The sequence below is a fragment of the Ranitomeya variabilis genome, chromosome 5 (assembly GCF_051348905.1).
Source record: "Ranitomeya variabilis isolate aRanVar5 chromosome 5, aRanVar5.hap1, whole genome shotgun sequence".
Taxonomy (NCBI): Eukaryota; Metazoa; Chordata; class Amphibia; order Anura; family Dendrobatidae; genus Ranitomeya; species Ranitomeya variabilis.
Window position 1 is genome coordinate 181,394,393 of NC_135236.1, and position 16,529 is coordinate 181,410,921.

Genomic DNA, 16,529 nt, shown 5'->3' on the forward strand with positions numbered 1-16,529 from the left:
TATCCTGGCACAAGGATGGCCACCAGTAGTGGCGAGAGATAAGAAAGCACGCCTTCTTAGTTCCAGCATGACCGGCAATTTTAGAAGAGTGTCCCCAGCGCAACACCCTCTCTCTGTCTTTCTCAGAGATGAATGTCTTACCCGCGGGTAAGGTAGCCACCGAGATGATTTTGTAGGGATCAATAATGTGAGATGGTTCTTCTTCAAAATCAGCTGACTGGAAGGACCTTGACAGCACATCAGCCTTAATGTTCTTTTCGCCTGGTTGGAAGTGAAGCTCAAAAGCAAATTGGGCGAAGAACAGGGACCACCGAGCTTGCCTAGGGTTTAGTTTTTGGGCTGATTGAATATAAGCTAGATTCTTGTGATCGGTGAAAATTATGAAGGGGTGTACCGCGCCTTCCAGAAGATACCGCCACTCCTCCAACGCTAACTTGATGGCCAGTAGTTCTCTGTCACCGATGGAATAGTTGCATTCCAAAGTAGAAAATGCCTTGGAGAAGAATCTGCAAGTGATCAAACGACCAGATGACGACCTCTGGGAGAGCACAGCCCCGGCCCCTGTGGAGGAGGCATCCACCTCGAGAATGAATGGTCTATTAGTGTCTGGGCGATGACGTACCGGTGCTTGTGCGAAGGCTTGCTTCAGAGTCAAAAAGGTGCCCTCGGCCTCCGAAGGTCAAACACTGGGATCAGCTCCCTTGCGAGCGGTGCATGGTCAACGAGGAGAAGTGGGGCACGAACTGCCTGTAATAGTTCGCAAAATCGAGGAATCTTTGGATGGCGTTCACCCTGAGGGGTCGCGGCCAGTTGAGGATGGCGGACACCTTTTCAGGATCCATCTTTAAACCGGAATCAGAGATGATGTACACCAAAAAAGGCAGGGATGTCTGTTTGAAGATACATTTTTCGTACTTGGCGTAGAGACGGTTCTCTCTCAAATGAAGTAACACTTGATGAACGTTCCGTCTATGGGTAGGCAGATCCGGAGAAAAAACGAGAATGTCATTGAGGTACACCACAACGCAGGAATACAAAAGATCCAGAAGACGTCATTTATAAACTCTTGAATCACTGCAGGAGCATTGCAAAGACCGAAGGGCATGACCAAATATTCGTAGGGCCCATCCCAGATGTTGAATGCGGTCTTCCACTCGTCACTAGCATGGATGCGGACCAAATTGTAAGACCCACGGAGGTCAAGCTTAGTAAAAATTCTAGCTCCTCGCAGGCGATGAAATTGCTCAGGGATAAGCAGCAGTGGGTACTTGTTCTTGACGGTAATTTCACTAAGCCCTCTGTAATCAATGCAAGGATGAAGTGAGCCATCTTTTTTATTGACAAAGAAGAAATCAGCGCCAGCGGAAGAGGAAGACTTTTGGATAAAGCCTTTGGCGAGATTCTCCTTAATATACTCCGACATTGCTTGCGATTCAACTGGAGAGAGCGGATAGATTCTGCCCCTGGGAGGCTTAGAGCCAGGAATTAGTTCAATTGGGCAATCATATGGCCGATTTGGGGGGGAAGACTCTCCGCCTCCCTCTTGCAAAAGACATCTGCGAAAGACCAATAAGCGACTGGTAATCCCGCCAGAGTGGAGATGGGATGAGAAATTATGGCAGGGCGAAGTGATAACAGGCATTGATCATGGCAATGCTGGCCCCAACGAAGAACGTTCCCCGAGCGCCAGTCCAGGATAAGTTCATGCGCTCTCAGCCAAGGTAGCCCGAGAAGAATTGCATGGGATAAATTGGACAAGACATAGAATGCGATTCTCCCGCGATGCAGAGCCCCCACCTGCAACTCCACCTCTTCCGTAACCCTCGTGACGGTCTCTTGTAAAGGCCTTCCATCCACAGAAGAAATCAGACGCGCCTCCTTTAGGATCCTGACTGTGATCTGGTGCTTCTTGACCTCCTCCAGACAATTGAAGTTGCCTGCCGCGCCCAAATCCAAATATGCCAACACAGATTAGCGCCCATTCGCAGAAGTTATCTGGACAGACATAGTTAAGCTAGAGAGGAGTCACATACACCCAAGGAGGCTTCTCCTATCTGACTTAGGTGAAGGAGTCTCCTCACCGAAAGGGGCAGGAATGGAGTAAATGCGAAGCACTACCACAATAAAAACAAAGCCCTTGAGTCAGGGAGATGCCCAATGCTACAGACAATGGAGAGGAGGTGGAAGACGATATTGCTCAAGCAGGGGGGGAGTCCAGCCCAGGCTCCACAAGGAGTCAGTCGCAGGCAGTCAGTCCCACAGTGGCCGCTGACCACCTGCCTGTCCCCCCAGCCAGGCAAGCTCAGTTACACAGGCTGCCCTGGCCAGACTCAAGCAAGGAGACAAGGTCTCCTACGAGACCTCATAGCAGCAGAAAAACGTTGCGAAGTAGTGGAAGCAGCACAACGTCGCGAGGCAGTGGAAGCTGTAGAACGTTGCGAGGCAGCAGAAGAATATTGCGAGGCAGCGGCAGAATGTTTTGAGAAAGCTGAAGAACATCAATGGGAGTGCGAGGACTTCTCCCCCCTGCTGGACAAAGGAGGGGACATAGACACTTTCTTGTTGGCCTTTGAAAAAAACTTGACATCAGTATCATCTGCCTGAGGACCAATGTGTCTGGTTCTTAACCCCTCGTCTCAGGGGTAAGGTCCTGGAAATCTTGGGTACCTGCCCAGCGAGACCACCCTGAGCTATGAGGACATCAAGCAGGCTCTGGCCCAGCAGTACAACTTGACCCCTGAGACGTACTGGAAGAAGCTCTGGAGTATGCAGATAGCTGGGCTGATTTCATGCAGGCACTACTGAGAGCAGTCGATGAATGGATCACAGGATTGCAGCTCACCACCGTCAAACAGCTGAAGGTCCTCATCGCGACAAAGCAGTCTTTGTGGAACTGCCCCGAGGACCTCCAGTACTATATCCATGACCGGAAGAGAACGGAGGCCTCTGCACCAGCGACAGTTGCAAACAAGTACTCCAACAAAAGGTCTTCAGAGGACAAGAAACCTGTCTGCTGGAGAGGGAGTAAGACGAACGTGGTGCCTGCTGTCACTGCCCCAAAGCACAAGGGGGCACCTGCACAAGCTTCCCTCTCCACATCGGTGGGGGAACTCTGACTATGTCATCTCTGCAAACAGCCACGACACTTCAAAGCCATGTGTCCCCAGCACCAGAAGGGCCCGTCCCCGACCCAGAAATAGTCCACTGCTTTGTGTGTGGGTGGGGGTGGTGGAGGTCCCTTGACAACTTGCAGCAAATCACCGTAGGTAGTTGAGCAGTACCAGGATATGTACAAGGCTGTGGTAGTACTGGTAGATGACTGGTGCCAGGACATGTGCTGGGCTGTGGTAGTACTGGTAGATGAGTGGTGCCAGGAAATGTGCCAGGTTGTGGTAGTACTGGTAGATGAGTGGTGCCAAGACATGTGCCAGGCTGTGGTAGTACTAGTAGATGAGTGGTGCCAGGACATGTGCCAGGCTGTGGTGGTACTGGTAGATGAGTGGTGCCAGGCTATGGTAGTACTGGTAGATGAGCGGTGCCAGGACATGTGCCAGGCTGTGGTGGTACTGGTAGATAAGCGGTGTAGGACATGTGGCAGGCTGTGGTAGTACTGGTAGATGAGTGGTGCCAGGCTGTGGTAGTACTGGTAGATGAGTGGTGGCAGGCAGTGGTAGTACTGGTAGATTAGTGGTGCCAGGAGATGTGCCAGGCTGTGGTTGTTCTGGTAGATGAGCGGTGTAGGACATGTGGCAGGCTGTGGTAGTACTGGTAGATGAGTGGTGGCAGGCTGTGGTAGTACTGGTAGATGAGTGGTGCCAGGCTGTGGTAGTACTGGTAGATGAGTGGTGCCAGGCTGTGGTTGTACTGGTAGATGACTGGTGGCAGTCTGTGGTAGTACTGGTAGATGAGCTGTGCCAGGACATGTGCCAGGCTGTGGTAGTACTGGTAGATGAGTGGTGTCAGGATGTGGTAGTACTGGTAGATGAGTGGTGCCAGGACCGGTGCCAGGCTGTGGTAGTACTGTTAGATGAGTGGTGCCAGGACATGTGCCAGGCTGTGTTAGTACTGGTAGATGAGTGGTGCCAGGCTGTGGTAGTACTGGTAGATGAGCGGTACCAGGACATGTGCCAGGCTGTGGTAGTACTGGTAGATGAGTGGTGCCAGGCAGTGGTAGTACTGGTAGATGAGTGGTGCCAGGCTGTGGTTGTACTGGTAGATGAGTGGTGGCAGGCTGTGGTAGTACTGGTAAATGAGCGGTGCCAGGACATGTGCCAGGCTGTGGTAGCACTGGTAGATGAGTGGTGGTAGTACTGGTAGATGAGTGGTGCCAGGACATGTGCCAGGCTGTGGTAGTACTGGTAGATGAATGGTGGCAGGCTGTGGTAGTACTGGTAGATGAGTGGTGCCAGGCTGTGGTTGTACTGGTAGATGAGTGGGGGCAGGCTGTGGTAGTACTGGTAGATGAGCGGTGCCAGGACATGTGCCAGGCTGTGGTAGTACTGGTAGATGAGTGGTGCCAGGACATGTGCCAGGCTGTGGTAGTACTGGTAGATGAGTGGTGCCAGGCTGTGGTAGTACTGGTAGATGAGCGGTACCAGGACTTGTGCCAGGCTGTGGTAGTACTGGTAGATGAGTGGTGCCAGGCTGTGGTAGTACTGGTAGATGAGTGGTGCCAGGCTGTGGTTGTACTGGTAGATGAGTGGTGGCAGGCTGTGGTAGTACTTGGTAAATGAGCGGTGCCAGGACATGTGCCAGGCTGTGGTAGCACTGGTAGATGAGTGGTGGTAGTACTGGTAGATGAGTGGTGCCAGGACATGTGCCAGGCTGTGGTAGTACTGGTAGATGAATGGTGGCAGGCTGTGGTAGTACTGGTAGATGAGTGGTGCCAGGCTGTGGTTGTACTGGTAGATGAATGGGGGCAGGCTGTGGTAGTACTGGTAGATGAGTGGTGGCAGGACATGTGCCAGGCTGTGGTAGTACTGGTAGATGAGTGGTGCCAGGACATGTGCCAGGCTGTGGTAGTACTGGTAGATGAGTGGTGCCAGGCTGTGGTAGTACTGGTAGATGAGTGGTGCCAGGACATGTGCCAGGCTGTGGTAGTACTGGTAGATGAGTGGTGCCAGGATGTGGTAGTACTGGTAGATGAGTGGTGCCAGGACCGGTGCCAAGCTGTGGTAGTACTGTTAGATGAGTGGTGCCAGGACATGTGCCAGGCTGTGGTAGTACTGGTAGATGAGTGGTGCCAGGCTGTGGTAGTACTGGTAGATGAGCGGTACCAGGACATGTGCCAGGCTGTGGTAGTACTGGTAGATGAGTGGTGCCAGGCTGTGGTAGTACTGGTAGATGAGTGGTGGCAGGCTGTGGTAGTACTGGTAGATGAGTGGTGGCAGGCTGTGGTAGTACTGGTAGATGAGCGGTGCCAGGACATGTGCCAGGCTGTGGTAGCACTGGTAGATGAGTGGTGGTAGTACTGGTAGATGAGTGGTGCCAGGACATGTGCCAGGCTGTGGTAGTACTGGTAGATGAATGGTGGCAGGCTGTGGTAGTACTGGTAGATGAGTGGTGCCAGGCTGTGGTTGTACTGGTAGATGAGTGGTGGCAGGCTGTGGTAGTACTGGTAGATGAGCTGTGCCAGGACATGTGCCAGGCTGTGGTAGTACTGGTAGATGAGTGGTGGCAGGACATGTGCCAGGCTGTGGTAGTACTGGTAGATGAGTGGTGCCAGGACATGTGCCAGGCTGTGGTAGTACTGGTAGATGAGTGGTGCCAGGCTGTGGTAGTACTGGTAGATGAGTGGTGCCAGGCTGTGGTAGTACTGGTGGATGAGTGGTGCCAGGCTGTGGTAGTACTGGTAGATGAGCGGTGCCAGGACACGTGCCAGGCTGTGGCAGTACTGGTAGATGAGTGGTGCCAGGACATGTGCCAGGCTGTGGTAGCACTGGTAGATGAGTGGTGGCAGGCTGTGGTAGTACTGGTAGATGAGTGGTGGCAGGCTGTGGTAGTACTGGTAGATGAGCGGTGCCAGGACATGTGCCAGGCTGTGGTAGCACTGGTAGATGAGTGGTGGCAGGCTGTGGTAGTACTGGTAGATGAGTGGTGCCAGGACATGTGCCAGGCTGTGGTAGTACTGGTAGATGAGTGGTGGCAGTCTGTGATAGTACTGGTAGATGAGCGGTGCCAGGACATGTACCAGGCTGTGGTAGTACTGGTAGATGAGTGGTGGCAGGACATGTGCCAGGCTGTGGTAGTACTGGTAAATGAGTGGTGCCAGGACATGTGCCAGGCTGTGGTAGTACTGGTAGATGAGTGGTGCCAGGCTGTGGTAGTACTGCTAGATGAGCGGTGCCAGGACATGTGCCAGGCTGTGGTAGTACTGGTAGATGAGTGGTGCCAGGACATGTGCCAGGCTGTGGTAGTACTGGTAGATGAGTGGTGCCAGGCTGTGGTAGTACTGGTAGATGAGTGGTGCCAGACTGTGGTAGTACTGGTAGATGAGTGGTGCCAGGCTGTGGTAGTACTGGTAAATGAGTGGTGCCAGGACATGTGCCAGGCTGTGGTAGTACTGGTAGATGAGTGGTGCCAGGCTGTGGTAGTACTGTTAGATGAGCGGTGCCAGGACATGTGCCAGGCTGTGGTAGTACTGGTAGATGAGTGGTGCCAGGCTGTGGTAGTACTGGTAGATGAGTGGTGCCAGACTGTGGTAGTACTGGTAGATGAGTGGTGCCAGGCTGTGGTAGTACTGGTAGATGAGTGGTGGCAGGCTGTGGTAGTACTGGAAGATGAGCGGTGCCAGGACATGTGGTAGTACTGGTAGATGAGTGGTGGCAGGCTGTGGTAGTACTGGTAGATGAGTGGTGCCAGGCTGTGGTAGTACTGGAAGATGAGCGTTGCCAGGACATGTGGTAGTACTGGTAGATGAGTGGTGCCAGGCTGTGGTAGTCAGGGCCGGACTGGGACTAAAATTCAGCCCTGGCATTTGAAGTCACACAGGCCCACTTGTCACATGGTGACTGTATAATATCTTTGTACACTTGTAGGCTACAAGAAGTGAGGGGAGTGTAACACGACTATATAACATATAATTACAGCTGTATCCAGCATTACAGCACAGCCCCCATAGAATGTAATACAGCCAGTCCCCATAGACTATAATACAGCACAGCCCCATAGAATGTAATGCTGCACAGCCCCCATAGAATGTAATGCAGCACAGCCCCCATAGAATGTAATGCAGCACAGTCCCATAGAATGTAATACAGCCAGCCCCCATAGAATGTAATACAGCCAGCCCCCATAGAATATAATGCAGCACAGGTCCATAGAATGGAATGCAGCACAGCCCCATAGAATATAATGCAGCAGAGGCCCATAGAATGGAATGCAGCCAGCCCCATAGAATATAATGCAGCAGAGGCCCATAGAATGGAATGCAGCACAGGCCCATAGAATATAATGCAGCAGAGGCCCATAGAATGGAATGCAGCACAGGCCCATAGAATATAATGCCGCAGAGGCCCATAGAATGGAATGCAGCACAGGCCCATAGAATATAATGCAGCAGAGGCCCATAGAATGGAATGCAGCACAGGCCCATAGAATATAATGCAGCAGAGGCCCATAGAATGGAATGCAGCACAGGCCCATAGAATATAATGCAGCAGAGGCCCGTAGAACGGAATGCAGCCAGCCCCATAGAATATAATGCAGCAGAAGCCCATAGAATGGAATGCAGCACAGGCCCATAGAATATAATGCAGCAGAGGCCCATAGAATGGAATGCAGCACAAGCCCATAGAATATAATGCAGCAGAGGCCCATAGAATGGAATGCAGCACAGGCCCATAGAATATAATGCAGCAGAGGCCCATAGAATGGAATGCAGCCAGCCCCATAGAATATAATGCACCAGAGGCCCATAGAATGGAATGCAGCACAGGCCCATAGAATATAATGCAGCAGAGGCCCATAGAATGGAATGCAGCACAGGCCCATAGAATATAATGCAGCAGAGGCCCATAGAATGGAATGCAGCACAGGCCCATAGAATATAATGCAGCAGAGGCCCATAGAATGGAATGCAGCACAGCCCCATAGAATATAATGCACCAGAGGCCCATAGAATGGAATGCAGCACAGGCCCATAGAATATAATGCAGCAGAGGCCCATAGAATGGAATGCAGCACAGGCCCATAGAATATAATGCAGCAGAGTCCCATAGAATGGAATGCAGCACAGTCCCATAGAATATAATGCAGCCGAGGCCCATAGAATGGAATGCAGCACAACCCTTCCCCCCCCCCCCCCCAATAGCTCCACAATCCAGTCATCACTCATTGATAAAAAAACAAAACACTCTACTCACCTTTCCTCCTGCCCCGCGCTGCTCTGGCTCTGGTCTCAGCAGTCGCAGTCTGCCCGCCCGGTCACACAGCAGACGCTCTCTCCTCCATCATTACATTCAACTGTACCGGCGTCTATGACGCCGGTATAGTTGAATGCGGGGCCGGGAGTGCGCCGACAGCGGGGAGAGTGTGCCGACAGCGGCACACTCGAGCGGCCCACTACTGCCACTGGCCCTTCTGGCATTTGCCAGAACTGCCTGATGGCCAGTCCGGCCCTGGTGGTAGTACTGGTAGATGAGTGGTGCCAGGCTGTGGTAGTACTGGTAGATGAGTGGTGCCAGGCTGTGGTAGTACCGGTAGATGAGTGGTGCCAGGCTGTGGTAGTACTGGTAGATGAGTGGTGCCAGGCTGTGGTTGTTCTGGTAGATGAGCGGTGCCAGGACATGTGCCAGGCTGTGGTAGTACTAGTAGATGAGTGGTGGCAGGCTGTGGTAGTACTGGAAGATGAGCGGTGCCAGGACATGTGGTAGTACTGGTAGATGAGTGGTGGCAGGCTGTGGTAGTACTGGTAGATGAGTGGTGGCAGGCTGTGGTAGTACTGGTAGATGAGTGGTGCCAGGCTGTGGTAGTACTGGTAGATGAGTGGTGGCAGGCTGTGGTAGTACTGGTAGATGAGTGGTGCCAGGCTGTGGTAGTACTGGTAGATGAGTGGTGCCAGGCTGTGGTTGTTCTGGTAGATGAGCGGTGCCAGGACATGTGCCAGGCTGTGGTAGTACTGGTAGATGAGTGGTGGCAGGCTGTGGTAGTACTGGAAGATGAGCGGTGCCAGGACATGTGGTAGTACTGGTAGATGAGTGGTGGCAGGCTGTGGTAGTACTGGTAGATGAGCGGTGCCAGGACATGTGGTAGTACTGGTAGATGAGTGGTGGCAGGCTGTGGTAGTACTGGTAGATGAGTAGTGTCAGGCTGTGGTAGTACTGGTAGATGAGCGGTGCCAGGACATGTGGTAGTACTGGTAGATGAGTGGTGGCAGGCTGTGGTAGTACTGGTAGATGAGTGGTGCCAGTCTGTGGTAGTACTGGAAGATGAGTGGTGGCAGGCTGTGGTAGTACTGGAAGATGAGCGGTGCCAGGACATGTGGTAGTACTGGTAGATGAGTGGTGGCAGGCTGTGGTAGTACTCGTAGATGAGTGGTGGCAGGCTGTGGTAGTACTGGTAGATGAGTGGTGGCAGGCTGTGGTAGTACTGGTAGATGAGTGGTGCCAGGCTGTGGTAGTACTGGTAGATGAGTGGTGGCAGGCTGTGGTAGTACTGGTAGATGAGTGGTGCCAGGCTGTGGTAGTACTGGTAGATGAGTGGTACCAGGCTGTGGTTGTTCTGGTAGATGAGCGGTGCCAGGACATGTGGTAGTACTGGTAGATGAGTGGTGGCAGGCTGTGGTAGTACTGGTAGATGAGTGGTGGCAGGCTGTGTTAGTACTGGTAGATGAGTGGTGGCAGGCTGTGGTAGTACTGGAAGATGAGTGGTGCCAGGACATGTGGTAGTACTGGTAGATGAGTGGTGGCAGGCTGTGGTAGTACTTGTAGATGAGTGGTGGCAGGCTGTGGTAGTACTGGAAGCTGAGCGGTGCCAGGACATGTGGTAGTACTGGTAGATGAGTGGTGGCAGGCTGTGGTAGTACTGGTAGATGAGTTGTGCCAGGCTGTGGTAGTACTGGAAGATGAGTGGTGGCAGGCTGTGGTAGTACTGGAAGATGAGCGGTGCCAGGACATGTGGTAGTACTGGTAGATGAGTTGTGGCAGGCTGTGGTAGTACTGGTAGATGAGTGGTGGCAGGCTGTGGTAGTACTGGAAGATGAGTGGTGCCAGGACATGTGGTAGTACTGGTAGATGAGTGGTGGCAGGCTGTGGTAGTACTGGTAGATGAGTGGTGGCAGGTTGTGGTAGTACTGGAAGATGAGTGGTGCCATGACATGTGGTAGTACTGGTGGATGAGTGGTGGCAGGCTGTGGTAGTACTGGTAGATGAGTGGTGGCAGGCTGTGGTAGTACTGGAAGATGAGTGGTGCCATGACATGTGGTAGTACTGGTAGATGAGTGGTGGCAGGCTGTGGTAGTACTGGTAGATGAGTGGTGGCAGGCTGTGGTAGTACTGGTAGATGAGTGGTGGCAGGCTGTGGTAGTACTGGTAGATGAGTGGTGGCAGGCTGTGGTAGTGCTGGTAGATGAGTGGTGCCAGACTGTGGTTGTTCTGTTAGATGAGCAGTGCCAGGACATGTGCCAGGCTGTGGTAGTACTGGAAGATGAGTGGTGGCAGGCTGTGGTAGTACTGGAAGATGAGCGGTGCCAGGACATGTGGTAGTACTGGTAGATGAGTGGTGGCAGGCTGTGGTAGTTCTGGTAGATGAGTGGTGGCAGGCTGTGGTAGTACTGGTAGATGAGTGGTGGCAGGTTGTGGTAGTACTGGAAGATGAGTGGTGCCATGACATGTGGTAGTACTGGTGGATGAGTGGTGGCAGGCTGTGGTAGTACTGGTAGATGAGTGGTGGCAGGCTGTGGTAGTACTGGAAGATGAGTGGTGCCATGACATGTGGTAGTACTGGTAGATGAGTGGTGGCAGGCTGTGGTAGTACTGGTAGATGAGTGGTGGCAGGCTGTGGTAGTACTGGTAGATGAGTGGTGGCAGGCTGTGGTAGTACTGGTAGATGAGTGGTGGCAGGCTGTGGTAGTGCTGGTAGATGAGTGGTGCCAGGCTGTGGTTGTTCTGGTAGATGAGCAGTGCCAGGACATGTGCCAGGCTGTGGTAGTACTGGAAGATGAGTGGTGGCAGGCTGTGGTAGTACTGGAAGATGAGCGGTGCCAGGACATGTGGTAGTACTGGTAGATGAGTGGTGGCAGGCTGTGGTAGTTCTGGTAGATGAGTGGTGGCAGGCTGTGGTAGTACTGGAAGATGAGTGGTGCCAGGACATGTGGTAGTACTGGTAAATGAGTGGTGGCAGGCTGTGGTAGTACTGGTAGATGAGTGGTGGCAGGCTGTGGTAGTACTGGTAGATGAGTGGTGCCAGGCTGTGGTAGTACTGGTAGATGAGTGGTGGCAGGCTGTGGTAGTACTGGTAGATGAGTGGTGCCAGGCTGTGGTAGTACTGGTAGATGAGTGGTGGCAGGCTGTGGTAGTACTGGTAGATGAGTGGTGGCAGGCTGTGGTAGTACTGGAAGATGAGCGGTGCCAGGACGTGGTAGTACTGGTAGATGAGTGGTGGCAGGCTGTGGTAGTACTGTTAGATGAGCGGTGCCAGGACATGTGGTAATACTGGTAGATGAGTGGTGGCGGGCTGTGGTAGTACTGGTAGATGAGTGGTGGCAGGCTGTAGTAGTACTGGAAGATGAGTGGTGGCAGGCTGTGGTAGTACTGGTAGATGAGTGGTGGCAGGCTGTGGTAGTACTGGTAGATGAGTGGTGGCAGGCTGTGGTAGTACTGGTAGATGAGTGGTGGCAGGCTGTGGTAGTACTGGAAGATGAGTGGTGCCAGGACTTGTGGTTGTACTGGTAGATGAGTGGTGGCAGGCTGTGGTAGTACTGGTAGATGAGTGGTGGCAGGCTGTGGTAGTACTGGTAGATGAGTGGTGGCAGGCTGTGGTAGTACTGGTAGATGAGTGGTGACAGGCTGTGGTTGTTCTGGTAGATGAGCAGTGCCAGGACATGTGCCAGGCTGTAGTAGTACTGGAAGATGAGTGGTGGCAGGCTGTGGTACTACTGGAAGATAAGCGGTGCCAGGACATGTGGTAGTACTGGTAGATGAGTGGTGGCAGGCTGTGGTAGTACTGGTAGATGAGTGGTGGCAGGCTGTGGTAGTACTTGTAGATGAGTGGTGGCAGGCTGTGGTAGTACTGGTAGATGAGTGGTGCCAGGCTGTGGCAGTACTGGTAGATGAGTGGTGGCAGGCTGTGGTAGTACTGGTAGATGAGTGGTGGCAGGCTGTGGTAGTACTGGAAGATGAACGGTGCCAGGACATGTGGTAGTACTGGTAGATGAGTGGTGGCAGGCTGTGGTAGTACTGGTAGATGAGCGGTGCCAGGACATGTGGTAGTACTGGTAGATGAGCGGTGGCGGGCTGTGGTAGTACTGGTAGATGAATGGTGGCAGGCTGTAGTAGTACTGGAAGATGAGTGGTGCCAGGACATGTGGTAGCACTGGTAGATGAGTGATGGCAGGCTGTGGTAGTACTGGAAGATGAGTGGTGCCAGGACAAGTGGTTGTACTGGTAGATGAGTGGTGGCAGGCTGTGGTAGTACTGGTAGATGAGTGGTGCCAGGCTGTGGTAGTACTGGTAGATGAGCGGTACCAGGACATGTGCCAGGCTGTGGTAGTACTGGTAGATGAGTGGTGCCAGGCTGTGGTAGTACTGGTAGATGAGTGGTGGCAGGCTGTGGTAGTACTGGTAGATGAGTGGTGGCAGGCTGTGGTAGTACTGGTAGATGAGCGGTGCCAGGACATGTGCCAGGCTGTGGTAGCACTGGTAGATGAGTGGTGGTAGTACTGGTAGATGAGTGGTGCCAGGACATGTGCCAGGCTGTGGTAGTACTGGTAGATGAATGGTGGCAGGCTGTGGTAGTACTGGTAGATGAGTGGTGCCAGGCTGTGGTTGTACTGGTAGATGAGTGGTGGCAGGCTGTGGTAGTACTGGTAGATGAGCTGTGCCAGGACATGTGCCAGGCTGTGGTAGTACTGGTAGATGAGTGGTGGCAGGACATGTGCCAGGCTGTGGTAGTACTGGTAGATGAGTGGTGCCAGGACATGTGCCAGGCTGTGGTAGTACTGGTAGATGAGTGGTGCCAGGCTGTGGTAGTACTGGTAGATGAGTGGTGCCAGGCTGTGGTAGTACTGGTGGATGAGTGGTGCCAGGCTGTGGTAGTACTGGTAGATGAGCGGTGCCAGGACACGTGCCAGGCTGTGGCAGTACTGGTAGATGAGTGGTGCCAGGACATGTGCCAGGCTGTGGTAGCACTGGTAGATGAGTGGTGGCAGGCTGTGGTAGTACTGGTAGATGAGTGGTGGCAGGCTGTGGTAGTACTGGTAGATGAGCGGTGCCAGGACATGTGCCAGGCTGTGGTAGCACTGGTAGATGAGTGGTGGCAGGCTGTGGTAGTACTGGTAGATGAGTGGTGCCAGGACATGTGCCAGGCTGTGGTAGTACTGGTAGATGAGTGGTGGCAGTCTGTGATAGTACTGGTAGATGAGCGGTGCCAGGACATGTACCAGGCTGTGGTAGTACTGGTAGATGAGTGGTGGCAGGACATGTGCCAGGCTGTGGTAGTACTGGTAAATGAGTGGTGCCAGGACATGTGCCAGGCTGTGGTAGTACTGGTAGATGAGTGGTGCCAGGCTGTGGTAGTACTGCTAGATGAGCGGTGCCAGGACATGTGCCAGGCTGTGGTAGTACTGGTAGATGAGTGGTGCCAGGACATGTGCCAGGCTGTGGTAGTACTGGTAGATGAGTGGTGCCAGGCTGTGGTAGTACTGGTAGATGAGTGGTGCCAGACTGTGGTAGTACTGGTAGATGAGTGGTGCCAGGCTGTGGTAGTACTGGTAAATGAGTGGTGCCAGGACATGTGCCAGGCTGTGGTAGTACTGGTAGATGAGTGGTGCCAGGCTGTGGTAGTACTGTTAGATGAGCGGTGCCAGGACATGTGCCAGGCTGTGGTAGTACTGGTAGATGAGTGGTGCCAGGCTGTGGTAGTACTGGTAGATGAGTGGTGCCAGACTGTGGTAGTACTGGTAGATGAGTGGTGCCAGGCTGTGGTAGTACTGGTAGATGAGTGGTGGCAGGCTGTGGTAGTACTGGAAGATGAGCGGTGCCAGGACATGTGGTAGTACTGGTAGATGAGTGGTGGCAGGCTGTGGTAGTACTGGTAGATGAGTGGTGCCAGGCTGTGGTAGTACTGGTAGATGAGTGGTGGCAGGCTGTGGTAGTACTGGAAGATGAGCGGTGCCAGGACATGTGGTAGTACTGGTAGATGAGTGGTGCCAGGCTGTGGTAGTACTGGTAGATGAGTGGTGGCAGGCTGTGGTAGTACTGGAAGATGAGCGTTGCCAGGACATGTGGTAGTACTGGTAGATGAGTGGTGCCAGGCTGTGGTAGTCAGGGCCGGACTGGGACTAAAATTCAGCCCTGGCATTTGAAGTCACACAGGCCCACTTGTCACATGGTGACTGTATAATATCTTTGTACACTTGTAGGCTACAAGAAGTGAGGGGAGTGTAACACGACTATATAACATATAATTACAGCTGTATCCAGCATTACAGCACAGCCCCCATAGAATGTAATACAGCCAGTCCCCATAGACTATAATACAGCACAGCCCCATAGAATGTAATGCTGCACAGCCCCCATAGAATGTAATGCAGCACAGCCCCCATAGAATGTAATGCAGCACAGTCCCATAGAATGTAATACAGCCAGCCCCCATAGAATGTAATACAGCCAGCCCCCATAGAATATAATGCAGCACAGGTCCATAGAATGGAATGCAGCACAGCCCCATAGAATATAATGCAGCAGAGGCCCATAGAATGGAATGCAGCCAGCCCCATAGAATATAATGCAGCAGAGGCCCATAGAATGGAATGCAGCACAGGCCCATAGAATATAATGCAGCAGAGGCCCATAGAATGGAATGCAGCACAGGCCCATAGAATATAATGCCGCAGAGGCCCATAGAATGGAATGCAGCACAGGCCCATAGAATATAATGCAGCAGAGGCCCATAGAATGGAATGCAGCACAGGCCCATAGAATATAATGCAGCAGAGGCCCATAGAATGGAATGCAGCACAGGCCCATAGAATATAATGCAGCAGAGGCCCGTAGAACGGAATGCAGCCAGCCCCATAGAATATAATGCAGCAGAAGCCCATAGAATGGAATGCAGCACAGGCCCATAGAATATAATGCAGCAGAGGCCCATAGAATGGAATGCAGCACAAGCCCATAGAATATAATGCAGCAGAGGCCCATAGAATGGAATGCAGCACAGGCCCATAGAATATAATGCAGCAGAGGCCCATAGAATGGAATGCAGCCAGCCCCATAGAATATAATGCACCAGAGGCCCATAGAATGGAATGCAGCACAGGCCCATAGAATATAATGCAGCAGAGGCCCATAGAATGGAATGCAGCACAGGCCCATAGAATATAATGCAGCAGAGGCCCATAGAATGGAATGCAGCACAGGCCCATAGAATATAATGCAGCAGAGGCCCATAGAATGGAATGCAGCACAGCCCCATAGAATATAATGCACCAGAGGCCCATAGAATGGAATGCAGCACAGGCCCATAGAATATAATGCAGCAGAGGCCCATAGAATGGAATGCAGCACAGGCCCATAGAATATAATGCAGCAGAGTCCCATAGAATGGAATGCAGCACAGTCCCATAGAATATAATGCAGCCGAGGCCCATAGAATGGAATGCAGCACAACCCTTCCCCCCCCCCCCCCCAATAGCTCCACAATCCAGTCATCACTCATTGATAAAAAAACAAAACACTCTACTCACCTTTCCTCCTGCCCCGCGCTGCTCTGGCTCTGGTCTCAGCAGTCGCAGTCTGCCCGCCCGGTCACACAGCAGACGCTCTCTCCTCCATCATTGCATTCAACTGTACCGGCGTCTATGACGCCGGTATAGTTGAATGCGGGGCCGGGAGTGCGCCGACAGCGGGGAGAGTGTGCCGACAGCGGCACACTCGAGCGGCCCACTACTGCCACTGGCCCTTCTGGCATTTGCCAGAACTGCCCGATGGCCAGTCCGGCCCTGGTGGTAGTACTGGTAGATGAGTGGTGCCAGGCTGTGGTAGTACTGGTAGATGAGTGGTGCCAGGCTGTGGTAGTACCGGTAGATGAGTGGTGCCAGGCTGTGGTAGTACTGGTAGATGAGTGGTGCCAGGCTGTGGTTGTTCTGGTAGATGAGCGGTGCCAGGACATGTGCCAGGCTGTGGTAGTACTAGTAGATGAGTGGTGGCAGGCTGTGGTAGTACTGGAAGATGAGCGGTGCCAGGACATGTGGTAGTACTGGTAGATGAGTGGTGGCAGGCTGTGGTAGTACTGGTAGATGAGTGGTGGCAGGCTGTGGTAGTACTGGTAGATGAGTGGTGCCAGGCTGTGGTAGTACTGGTAGATGAGTG